Source organism: Ascaphus truei, chromosome 4, assembly GCF_040206685.1.
Source record: "Ascaphus truei isolate aAscTru1 chromosome 4, aAscTru1.hap1, whole genome shotgun sequence".
Classification (NCBI taxonomy): domain Eukaryota; kingdom Metazoa; phylum Chordata; class Amphibia; order Anura; family Ascaphidae; genus Ascaphus; species Ascaphus truei.
The window spans coordinates 252,395,892-252,409,364 of record NC_134486.1 but is presented as its reverse complement, the minus strand read 5'-3'; the positions used below and the strand labels follow the sequence as shown (position 1 = coordinate 252,409,364).

At 43.5% G+C, this 13,473-nt stretch overlaps 1 pseudogene; it reads left to right on the top strand.

Annotated features, from left to right (window-relative positions):
- The first annotated feature begins 9,294 nt into the window (after nucleotides 1-9,294).
- Nucleotides 9,295-9,400, top strand: LOC142494022 (5S ribosomal RNA; annotated as a pseudogene).
- Nucleotides 9,401-13,473: the final 4,073 nt, after the last annotated feature.

Sequence of the window (13,473 nt, the reverse complement as noted above, 5' to 3'; positions counted from 1 at the left end):
CCCGAAAAATCTCATTGACGAAATCCTGGAAAACTGCTGGTGCGTTGCACAGTCCGAACGGCATGACCAGGTATTCATAGTGGCCGTTATGGGTATTAAAAGCAGTCTTCCATTCGTCCCCCTCACGTATCCTTACTAAATTGTAAGCACCTCTTAAGTCCAATTTAGAAAAGATAGTTGCTCCCTGAAGACGGTCGAAAAGTTCCGGTATCAAGGGCAGTGGGTAGCGGTTCTTGCGTGTGATGTTATTCAACCCCCGGTAGTCTATGCATGGACAAAGAGAACCATCCTTCTTTTTGACAAAAAAGAAGCCTGCTCCGACTGGAGAGGAAGACTTACGGATGAAACCCCTCTCTAAATTCTCTGCAATGTAAGTGTTCATGGCTTTAGTCTCTGGGAGAGAGAGAGGATAGGATCGTCCTCTGGGAAGAGGTGCCCCGGGTAGTAGATCAATAGGACAGTCGAAAGGACGGTGCGGAGGTAGAACCTCGGAACGTGCTTTGTCGAACACATCACGGAATTCCCAGTACACAGAAGGTAGGGAGTCAACCTTCTCTGGCAGGGTAGACAACCCACCAATCTTCTGGAAAATCCTGGTACATGTCTTGGCACAAGGAGCACCCCACTGGATGGGTTCCCGATCCGTCCAGTCGATGCGAGGATTATGGAGTTGAAGCCAAGGAAGACCCAAAATCAGCTCAACAGAGGGAGTGTGGATAACATCGAGGGTAATGATCTCCATATGAACGTCGATTTACTGCAGTAGGAGAGGCACCGTCTGGAGCGTGTTGAATGCCGGCTGTAGAGGTCGACTGTCAATGGTCTCCAGACCTACTGGCGTCTTCTTACTGATAGAAGGAATATTGTTCCATCTAGCAAAAGTCTCATCGATGAAATTGCCTGCGGAACCGGAATCAATGAACGCCCGTGCTTGAGTGTGAAACCCCTCTCCAGACAGTGTTATAGGCAACATTATCCTGGTGGGAAGAACGTCTTTGAGGATGGGAGAAAGTGTCAATATTCCCAACGAAACTCTCTGGGATTTCATTGGGAGTTGGCGTTTCCCGGCTTGTGGAGACACTGAGGTAATATGTGACCGGAATTGCCACAATACATGCAGAGACCAGCATTGCGCCGACGTTGTTTCTTGGCAGCAGACAGCTTGTTACCTCACAACTGCATTGGTTCCGGGACGTCACCGGAAGGAGGTGTAGGAGCCATGAATGATGGAGCCAGATGCCTTGAAACCCATTGACGGTAACGAGAACGTTCATTTCTCCGCTCCTGCAGACGCTGGTCCACTCGAACACACAGACTGATCAAATCCTCTAGGTCAGTGGGACGTTTCCGCGCTGCGAGCTCATCCTTTAGGGATTCGGATTTGCCAAAACGCTGAAGATAGTGCTTCATTATTCCATCCCGTCTCAGCAGCAAGTGTGCGGAACTCCACCGCGTACCGGGCGACGGGTCGATCTCCCTGGGTTATGTGATGAAGAGAAGATGCTGCCGTTAATTGCCGTGCAGGGGTGTCGAAGACACTTCGGAACTCCTCGACGAAGAGATCGATGTCCTGTGTGAGGAGACCTTGTTGTTCCCAGATGGGAGAAGCCCATGCCAGCGCCTCGTCGATGAAAAGAGCCCCGATGTAGCCGACCCTGGAGACAGAAGAGACAAAACGAGAGGGCGAGAGTCGAAATTGAATGAGGCATTGGTTAAGGAAGCCCCTACATCCTTGGGGATCCCCAGCATAGTGTTTGGGAGCCGGAATACGAGGTTCCAAAGCAAACGGAGGTGCTGGAAAGGCGGTTGCGGAGACTGTGGAAGCCACGGGTGAAGGTGGCCGACTGAGAGCTCGGACTTGAACGGTAAGCGAATGAACGCTTTGCTGTAAGGTATCACTTCGCCTATCAGCTTGTTCCAGATAAGTCTCTAGCCTGGTGAAGAGATTAGTATGGGCATTTAAAGTGCACTCCACCTCAGCTGGGTCCATGTTTGTAGGGCTGAGCATAATGTCAGGACGTGCTCACCACAAACGAGACGGGACCGCGGTGCTGAGGTGGGATAGGATATAACGCCACCCACAGCCACGAGGGCACGTCTTGAGAGTAGGGTGGTCTGGGAGTCCGGATTGGGGCAGGAGATGTACGGATGGTAGAGGGTGCTGTTTGCTAAATCCGGGGTTAGAGTGAGGGATGTAATCGTTTACCGTTTGCCGAGATCGGGATGCCAGAGGTGCGGAGAGTCGTGTTGCCGTATGCCGAGTTCGGGATGCCAGAGGTGCGGGTAGACGTAGCAGAAGCCGGTTCGATACACGAAGAAGACTGCAAAACAAGACAGGACAAGACAGGACTAGGGAGGCAGAGAGTGATGAGAACAACTGGTTCTATGCTCAGCCGATGAGTTAATGAAGCTGCAGGGTATATATAGGCAAGAGGGTCCAATGGCCGAGTAGCAAGGTGGAGGTGTGTGAATGGGCCAGACTGAGTCAGGGATAGGTCCAGAGGAACTCCTGGGTGAGGGAGTAGGCGAACGGATGTATTTGATTGCAGCATTACAAATGGGCGATATGCCTTTAAGAGGCTGATGCTCCTCTATGTGGGCGCGCCCCCGTGTGGCCGTTCCTGCGAGCGCGTGACCGGACACACGCCCAGACCCGACACTAGAAGGGAAGTGCTGGTCGTGCGCACGCGCGTCTAGGCAAGATGGCGACCGGCGTCCTGGAGGAAGGATCGCTGCGAGGCGCGGGAGAGTCCGGTGGAGCCGCGGGTAAGTGAGGAGCACGCCGAGGGCGGCGTGACTCCCAGGTCGTGACACTGCTCTGGCATGGCTGCAGAACCATCCTTGACCCTCTTGGACCAACCCGACGGAGTATGGACCCCCTTGAAAGTTCGGGACCTTTGCCACTGATTCCAATGGGGGAAAAGCCGCGTGGCGGAAAAATGACTAAGTGTAAAATGTTGAAAAGTGTAAGTCCATACCTCCGGTTCTGGAATGCCCAGAGGGATGGGATTTGGGTGGCATGTAGCCAAGGTTCCGGCTTTAATGCATGTCTCTTCCCAGCCCCCTCAGACCAACCAGACGGAGTGTGGACGAAGGTAAAGATTTTTGGATTTACCCATAGACTTCAATGGCGGCGGTTCCCCATTGAAAGTCTATGGCAGGAAACTCCATTGACTACAACGGCGGAGTTGCTCCATTGAAACCCACGGCGGCGGAGCCCGTTGTTTTCAATGGGGATTTAGTGAAACGCTGAGATTTCTTTTTAGCGGAGATTTTTATAATAAAATATGAAACGGTTTATGTGATATTTGTGTAACTCCGGTTCCCCAGGTCCTAGCGAGCTGAAACTCGGACCATATGGTGTCCCAGTTCCGGCATTAAGGTCTGGAAAGTTTGGATCCGCTGGACCTACCAGAACCGGGTATTTTAATATGTGTATGTATTAAAATGTGGTAAGAGAGAGAAAGGCCCTAAACAAAGAGCACTCTAGTATGCCTTGTAGTACAAATCACATAATTTTTATTGGATAATTGTCACAGAACAATGGTTTAAAACAAAGCACAGAACGTTAAAAATAGGGCATGGATCCCCTGTACGTTACAGAATTTGACAAATCCTCCAAAGGTGTGTCCTCATGGGAACAGAACCAAACGTCAAAATTGAAAATGATAATACTCTGAGGTACCTGACAAGGTTAGTACAATAAAACAGGCAATAGGCCTAATAACCGTGGCTATGGCTACGTGATCAAAAGCAAAATCACAACACACTACTATCCCCTTCAATCTAGGGTATGTCTAAAGTGACACAAATAGCATGTAGGTGACAACAAAGATACACAATGTGAAGCCTAGAAAGCACACTTAGGCCTGCATCAACAGAGAGTAATACATCACCTATCGTCAGGTACACAATCGAAAGATGGAAGGAGGAGACAAGGAGCAAGGCTCAAAGCATGATTATGTGTCCCAAGGAGGGGACAGACCAGGGGATCCTGCCTACTAGACCTGCTCCTACGCGTTTCGGCCAAGAGCGTTCTACTGGGAGTGGTGATGTAGGCAGGGTGACATGCATGTTTAAAAAGGAACATAATTGGGCTAGTGAGTATGATCACCTGGCAAAATCAATCAAGAATCTATTATACAAGAGACAAACAGGTGTATGTGTAGTCGTGACTATGTGGGTCTATGATTGTCACAGTTTCTAAGCCAATAATGGAGCTGTGTTATAGGGACACCCCCACTCCTCCAAGGAGGGCAGTGATAACACTCATACCTTCCTGGTGTGTCCTACACATTAATATGACATCATACCGCTGCATGGCCGTCCTGCAAGCTGCTGCAACTGATCTAACAAAGAGCCAGAGGTGTTTAAAGGGCTCTTTCAATGCGCACTTACATTAAGGGCAGAAAACGGGCCTCATGGGTGCCACTGCGCATGTCCGTCACGTCATCACGTAGCGTCTTAGTCAAAGCCCAAGGTGCCCCATGCCGGATCATGGCCATGCAGGCAACAGAGTCCCTGTATACATTTCTCTGCGCATGCACGCCTGTACACCAGAGGAGCCCGTGTAGTAAGCAAACAGAACTAAAACTGCTACGCTCCCTGCGCACGCGCAGCCCATGTGGATCGGTGTATATAAGCAAAACACATGTAAGGATACACAGTCAGTATATACACAGAGACAGCACAAATAACTTAGTAAGCACGAACTCCCTATAAATGTATATGTGGTTTGGGTCTGTTCTGGAAACTGCAGACTCCTTCTGTTATGTTAATAAGCAGGAAGAGCATCCTGCAGGAATTAACATAGCCCGGTGATCAAAAAGTTACCTGCCCTATTGTTTATACTGGGGCCAAGAACAAGGGCCAGAAGCTGAGTGTTTTTAAGTGTGATACTTCACACTTACCCTGGAAGTCAAAAATCTGCTTCAAAGAGCTTCAAAGAGATTTGTGCTAGACAGCTCGACGCCTTGAGTGTAAGAGAAGGGTGGAAATTGTATATAAACCAGAGTCCCCCCTTACTCAATGGTCTTTTCATGTGTCTTCATGAGCTGCCTGTATTGCTGTGATGTCAACTGAATTATGAAAGATATGGCCCATCCTGTATCCTGATGCCTTTCTTGTCCTAACCTTTAAGTAAGTGTCCATATTTTGCCTGTTATTTGTATATCTTGTGTGTTCACCTTTATCAAGGAATAAATTATATTTTATCATATCTAAGTCTCGTACCAGTTCAATCCAGTTATTTGGTGTAAATTGCAGCCTGTCATAAGTCACCGTGACAGATACTTCCCCCTGCTGCTGTAGGGATCCTGATGGGGTGGAGGCGCTGCATCGAATGTGAGTAGGACTCAGACACTACCTCAGACGCCTGTCATGGTGATATTCCCCATACCAGTGGGAGACTCAGGAGTCCTGTTACCAGCAGGTGCACCACATCACAAAGACATGTAATGGGGGCCGATTAGACCACAGGGGCCAATATGAGATTGGGTGGGGGCCCTAGAACTGTTACATATATGTATGGTGTAAATACCTATAAGAAAAAAGGAGACTTTTGGTATACATTCTTTGATCAAATAATGCCAAGCCTGCTAACCACATCAAGGTAAGTCTCTTTAGCAGGTCCCTACGCTAAGTGCATACTAGTGTTATGTGAAATAAGCCCAGAAGGGGTTAAAATATCAAAGCATATGGCCCATATGGATATATATATATAAATGTAGTCACGGTCTCTTCAGCCCCAGAGACCCCCTTCGTTGCGTGCCGAGCGGTCGCGGGTGCCGCCGGAGGCAGCGAGGGACCCGCCGGCACACGGCAAAGGTGGGGGCCAGAGCAGGGAGCGCTACTTGGTGCAAAGGATAAACCTTTGGCCAATAGCGACACCTGGTGTGATGAAAGTGCATATGATGATAGATTATAGATACCGTATTTTGTCGGTGTGGCTACCATCAGTCCTTTCTCTTTCTGTCTCTGCTTCTTTCTTCCTCCCCTGACTCCCCTGAGTCTCGTTTTCTTCGACTTTGAACTCCCTGACTCGGCTGTTTCTCCCATAATGGGTATTGTTTGCTTTTTGATCTGTTTGTTGATTTAAATCGCTATATTCGCAAACTGGCTTTGATGAGACACTATAGTATGAAAAATAGGGAAAATTTCATTGAAACAGAATGTAATTCTCAGGAGCGTAAATGTATTGATGCACTCACTTCTCTTCTCACTGAAACAGATGGTCTAAATAACTTATTGACCAGCACTCAAATAACCAATCAAATTGATAGTTCTATCCTATTACCCAGTGAGATAAATATCATTGATCCAAACTACATGGTGGATGATCCTCTGGTGAATCTTACACTTCATTTAAATGAGGTAGTGGGAGATGAGGATCCTGATGTAGGTCTGCCGTTGGAGTTCAAACATTCACCATTTACACCTAAATCTGTATACTTTCCATATCAGTCAAAAGGCAATTTCATTGATACTTTCTACACTTTAGTTTTGAAGGACCTTGAGCAGTTGTGTCAAAATACTACAAAACATATTCACAAGAACCTCACAAATGAGGAAGAACAAGCACTAAATAGTATTAAGAGTAATTCTGAACTTATTGTGAGACAGGCGGACAAAGGGGGTGCAATTGTCCTGCAGGATCGTGGTGATTACCTATTGGAGGCTGACCGCCTCCTGCGGGACAGTTTATCGTATCAAGTCCTGGCTGATGATCCAGTTAAAATATATCAGTTGGAATACTTCTCTCTTCTTCAGAAAGCACAGGGTGAGGGTATTATTACTAAGGCAGAACAGAATTTTCTATTAATTAAACACCCTGGAACACCAATTTTCTATCACCTACCAAAATTGCACAAGGATATCGTCAATCCTCCAGGTAGGCCTATAATATCGGGGGTGGGTTCAATGACTTCGAGTGTGTCTCAGTATGTGGATTATTATTTACAACCATATGTACAACAACTGAGATCATACATTAGGGACACCTTGCATGTCATTGATTCCACCTCCAGCATTGCCTGGAAGGATACATTTTGTTGGGCCACGTGTGATGTGAGTTCACTATATACTTCTATAGATCACGATAAGGGGGTTAAGGCTATTGAACACTTTCTTACTAAGACACATCACTACACCCGGCACAACGTGAGTTTATTCTATCCTGCATTAGATTTATTTTATGTCACAATAATTTTTTTTTTGACAACACATTTTATCTACAGGTGTGTGGAACGGCCATGGGTTCCAAGTTTGCTCCCAGTTTTGCCAACCTCTTCATGGGGTTGTGGGAGGACCTCCATGTTTGGGGGAACGCGCGGCTGGGGGCGGGCTTGGTATTCTATGGTCGCTTCATTGATGATATCCTTATTATTTGGGATGGGGAGAGGCACGTATTAGATCACATACTTACTTCTTTCAATGATAATTTAATGGGACTTAAATTTACACACATCATCAGCCAGGATGTGATTACATTCCTAGATCTTGATTTGTTTATTGATATGAGTGATATGACAATTCAAAGCAAAACTCACTTTAAACCAGTGTCAGCAAACAGCTTTCTCCAATATAGTAGTAATCACTACAAAAAATGGCTCGATAATGTGCCTAAGAGCCAGTTCTACAGAGTACGGCGCAATTGCTCGAGGGACCTGGACTTCAAACATCAAGGTCATTTCATGATGGATAAATTCCAGGAGAAAGGCTATAATATGCAAATAGTTGAACAAGCATTTAAGGATGCTGAAACATCAGATCGGGTTGACCTACTGATGAATTCCAAGACAAAAACTATGTTGAGAAAAAATGAGAAAACAAGTTATCAGTCCACTCCCACATTTATTACTCAGTACAATCATTCAGCTTACAGTATAAAAAATGTGTTTAAGAAACATTGGAAAATTATTCGAAGTGATCCGATTATTGGGCCTCTGATGCCTGTTCATGTACCCATAATTTTAAAAAAAGCAAGATCTCTAAAGGCCATCATTGCCCCCAGTAGGCTGAAGGATTCTACTACCAACTTTTGTAATGAAAACAGAAATAAAAATACCAAAATGAGAGAGAAGGGCAATTTTTCATGTGATAGGAATCGTTGCATTACCTGTAGACACATAAATAAAAAAGATGCATTTACATCATTTTCAAATGGTATAACTTATAAGGTTAATGATTACATCGATTGCCTAAATACATTTGTGATATATCTTATATCATGTGAATGTGGTCTCCAATATATTAGTACAACATCAAGAACTTTAGGCACACGGTTCCTAGAACATAGGAGAAATGTCATACGTGGGTTTACCATGCACAGTTTATCACGACACTACATCAGTAAACATAATAAAAATCCATGTAGTTTGTCAGTTATGGGTATTGAATCCATTCCTTCTACTATATTGGGAGGTGATAGATTTAAGAAATGATGTACGCGTGAGACATATTGGATGTATGTACTAGGTACATTACATCCATGTGGATTGAATAATCATATTGATGTTAGCACTGTTGTTTAGTGTTATGGTACCAACATGTTTTGAGGTACGTCTCTGAGGTCTGTTTGGATGGGTTTTCCTGTCCCCTCATTGATAGTTGTCTCATCTCAGTTTGGTTGGTTTTACTATACACTGGCGACACACTTTATTCGAGCTTGGCTAGTCCCACGAATTCGGGTATACCCGGGTGTATTGAGGTTTGTGACTGTTTTCTGCCCGAGTGCATTGAGGTATTTTCCAAGCAGGGATTGAAGCATTTTATTCCCGCTGGCTGCAATACTGCACAGTATATATATATATACTGCATTGCAATTCATGAATTTATGCCATCTGGTAGACACGGGAAGCATTGCAGCCTATTAAATTCTAATCATTATCATTTAACAGATCAGCCGCCCATCAGCCAGGCATGAACCCAGGCTGGGCAGGCAAACGCAACGGGGCTTGTCAGAGGTGAGGAGCGGCGCATTCCAGGTATCTGCCAGGTACATACCGGGTATTTGCTCGAATAAAGTGTGTCGGTGCAGTAGGTGCTCCTTTGGCCCATATAGACATAACAGGTGGAAAGTGCATTTATTATTAATATCATTATTATTAATTAATAGTATAGACACATTAGGTCTATGCCTATGATTACACATACTTTGACACAAAGGTTTTTTGTACGTTTTTGTGGAGTTGTAGCCCCCATCGGTTCTGAGGTTTTTTCTGTCTCTGATTCTGCTTTCTCCAGTCTATGATTATTCTAATGGTTATTAATTATTTATTAATTTTAATATAATTTGCCTACGGCCACACCACCCTGAATGTGCCCGATCTTGTCTGATCTAAGAAGCTAAGCAGGGTCGGGCCTGGTTAGTACTTGGATGGGAGACCAGGTGCTGTAGGCTAAAAATGTTATTTTATCCCCTATCTTATGTATTTTATTGTTATTCCTTCCTTTCTATATTTCTCTTTCCCCTCCCCTTTTTCCTTCACCCCCCTCCCTTCACCCCCTTCCCCTTTTTCCATTCCCTGTTCCATTTCCTACCTCCCTTCCCCCCTCTTTTCCCCCCGTTTTTTCATTTTACTTCCCCCCCCTTTTTCTTTTTATTCACATGTCATGCATTTTTCTTATGATTTTTATTATGCTTGTGTGTTGCTCCAATGAGATTTTTCTGTGCTTATTTAATGTGTTATTCTTTTACTTCTATATATAGTTTATTTTTGGATGTATCCAATATTTCATCTCTGTCCTTTAAAGATTTATTATTTGTATGTTGTTCATTCATCTAGCTATTCGTTTTCATTTGTTAGTAGGAATATGTTTAAACTGCTTACAAATAGGCTCTAGTGCTTTATGATTGTCATGTATAATGTTGTCCAGCAATGAAACAGGGTAAAATTTGTGAAATTGGAAGTACCCGCCCACCATCCGTACTGGCCAATCACAACAGTAAAGGTGAGATAAAGGACACCCCTTTTGACCAATGAATTCAACCCCTGACAAAGTCCTTAGTGACGAAACGCGTAGGGCGTTTCCCAAAGAGGCGAGTTTGTGGCTGACCTTACTGCACGAACGGAGAGAGTACCTTGGAGCTGTTGCTATTTTGCTTGGGACTGCTGTCACTTCCGGTTTTGCGGTTGCCTGCTGGTGAGCAGTGAGAGCTGTGGGAGGTGTATCTGGAGGGAGTTTCTGACCGTGTTGCTGATTATTACATCATCTGGCTGCGGTGGCTCCAGGGCACCTTGCTGAACAAACGGATACACCAGAGGTGGCACCAACGGGACAGGCTGATACATTCCCTTCAAAGCTTCAAGGCAATTGAGTATATCTCATAAATGCTATTATTTTTACTCTGTTTGTGAGTGCGCTTTTTATATTTTACAATCCCATAAATACTGTTTTATACTTTATCACACTAGGAGTGCGACTGTTTTTTCTTCTTGTTTTCTGCATTCCTTATGCAATATTCCAATTGTATATATACTGTATATACAATCCAATAAAATCTGAAAAGTTACTCAATTGGGAAATATGACATCAAGCTAAGCAAAAAGGCATGCTAATGCAATGAAAATTATATTCATGAAAAGTTAATTTTTCGATCATTTGTCATAATTTTCTTTTCTTAAAGTCTTATGATCTCAGAAAAAAAGTATATATAAAATGCTTTACTACAGAAAATATATCTACAGTATGCCCAGAAACATAATCAATATAAAAAAGCATTATCAAATTGAAAAGCTACGATGAAAATGAAAAAAACCCCATTCATATAACAACTATTACAAATGAAAACATACCTATATATATCACTTCAAAGCGGTAAGCAATATTTTGTCTAGGCCTCGAGATTTATATAATAACATTTCTTTTTCAACCACATTGAAAAGGAGAAAAAAAAAATCAATATTTTCATTCATTTGACATAAGATATATATCAGTTTCTTTTATAAATAGTAACCAAGCTGGAAGTCACCCAAGCACAAAATATAGGACTTTGCAGACTTAACTCCTTAAAGTGATCAGCTCAGGTCAGCAGTAAGATAATGAAAATGTAATCTTGCATTATTACTAAAATTATGCAAAAAAAACCCACATTTTCTTACATTCCCTTTCCAATGTACAGAATATTTAAAATGACTCAGTAGTCAGGAATTTTTCAAGCTTAATGCTATAATACAGTATATTCTTAGTCTCCATCTATACTAAATAAACATATACTTAAGTACCATGTGTATATATATATTATATACATGTGTTGATTGAGCAGTTATTAATATTTTTAATCTTTTATTTTAGGATATGGGATAAAAATAATAATAATAAATTATTATTTGGAACCCCCTCATGTCTAGCTTCTTTTAATATATATTTGGATTTATAGTTTATTCTAAATTTACAATAAGAATTACAGTCTGATAGGAGTCCTCAAGTCTCCTAAGGGTATTATTCTCTACTCTGAACCACTACATGACCCCCTTTATCTGCTTGGTGTATCATAAGATTTGTATTATCGCCAAGACATTTCTTATCTTTAGGAAAATAATGAATATGGTACATTTATTTTTCTTTACATAGATCTCACAGATAGTTACAAAGTCTTATTCCATTAATTTTTTTTTTTTAAATGTAACTTTGTTGGGTTTTTGGGAAATCCAAGCTTTGGGAGATTTGGCCTTTCTCTTACAGGAAAGTGAGTGAAGTGAAAATAATTCATATGTAATTTTACATGGTGGATTTCAACCAGTCTCCTCTTTTTACCCAGTTCAATCTACAGTATACAGTTGTAACATGGTTAGTCTATTCTGCCTCTCTTTTCCTCCTGTCATATAAGCCCTAAGCAGTCTAGGCTGTGACAGGCCATCCTGTGGGCTATTGACCCCCCTCATGCTCCTCTGTGAATGACAAAGTATGGTGGTGACTCATGGCCTGTGTATAGCCTATCAGGTATAGGTATAAACCTTGAGCCCTCCCCTTCTGTTCCTCAGAGAGGCAGTGCTAAATTTAGTGAGTCTGTTCCCCTCCTTCCTAAGGAGTGGGAATGAGAGCCTCTCCTACCAGCTGGGAGTGAAAAAGCCAGTCAGCCCTCATGGCTGTCTGGCCCTACAAGATCTGAATGCTTCAGACTCAGAGAGCAAACACCATCCAGAGGCCTGGATCCTCTGGGACCTATACACCGCTGTGAAAGATCTGCAGTGACTGCTCAAATAAAGAACCCCTTGTTACTTTTTACACCTGCCTGAATTTGAGTCAGTGGGCCTGGGTGTATGATATGTGTTTCAGATTGGACTGACTCTAGGACCCTGTGACAGGGTGAATGAACGTCACCAGCTCTATGCCTCGCAGACGTATGTGTAGGTATGCAGTGCAGCAGTGACGAGGTTAACTTTCAGCTGGGAAGCTCCTGACAATTAGAGTGGTCCCAGCTGCATAATCAAGGTGTTTTAAAACCCCAGGCTGCACACACATGAAGGCTGGCTGGTCAAGAGATAGGACTGAAACACTGAAGTCAATTACTGCTATAAGGTCTGTTTTCCAAATGCATGTTTGATGAACTGTCTGGGTTTTTGTATGCTGAAAAGAAGCTTTTGTTTTGTACGCTGAAAAGAACGTGTTTTGTTTTTTGTATTCTGAAAAGAAGCTGTTTTGTTTTTGTGTGCTGTATTTTTAAGGCTCAATAAATAGCCTTATCCAGAACCCCGCATGTGGTTGCATGTACCCTGCAACATACCCCCTAGAGCCTAATGAAGCTGGAGGCGCTGAACACCAGAGAACGAACCTAAGATGACACCAAAAGCCTGTCCTGGTCTCCTCACCATCGCAGACGACTCAGCTCTCCTGACCCTCACAGGTATGCACACCACAAACACCCGTAGCCGCAACAAGTATCTCAAGGGCGGGGATACATGTGCTACACAGTATAGATTGAATTATACTGTATATTGATATACTGTAGATTGAACTGGGTAAAAAGAGGAGACTGGTTGAAATCCACCATGTAAAATTACATGAATTATTTTCACTTCCCTCACTTTCCTGTAAGAGAAGACCAAATCTCCCAAAGCTTGGATTTCCAAAAACCCTCACGCACGAAAAGGAAAACCTGGTGTACTGTAACCTTGCAGGGACATAACTCATGCCATGACTCCCAACAAAGCACGTAGAGAATCGCGTAGAGTCATAGGACAGCAGCGACCAATCGATGTGAGAGACATCACCACGCTAACCCACTTGTGAGGATAGAATACGGAAGTGCCAGGATTGGCCGACAACGGCGCACCAACTCATCTGCAGCAGCGGTGGTGGGGTGAGATCGAACTCTCGAGCAGGGACAAGCTACCTCAACTATCATTAAGATTAGCACACTGCCTAAAAGAATGTTTTACATGTGATTGTAAATTTCTAAGGTTGAGCCATACATTTGTGTGAAGTACCATCTGCACCATATTGCTTCTCTTTCTTTTTTGGGGAATGAGT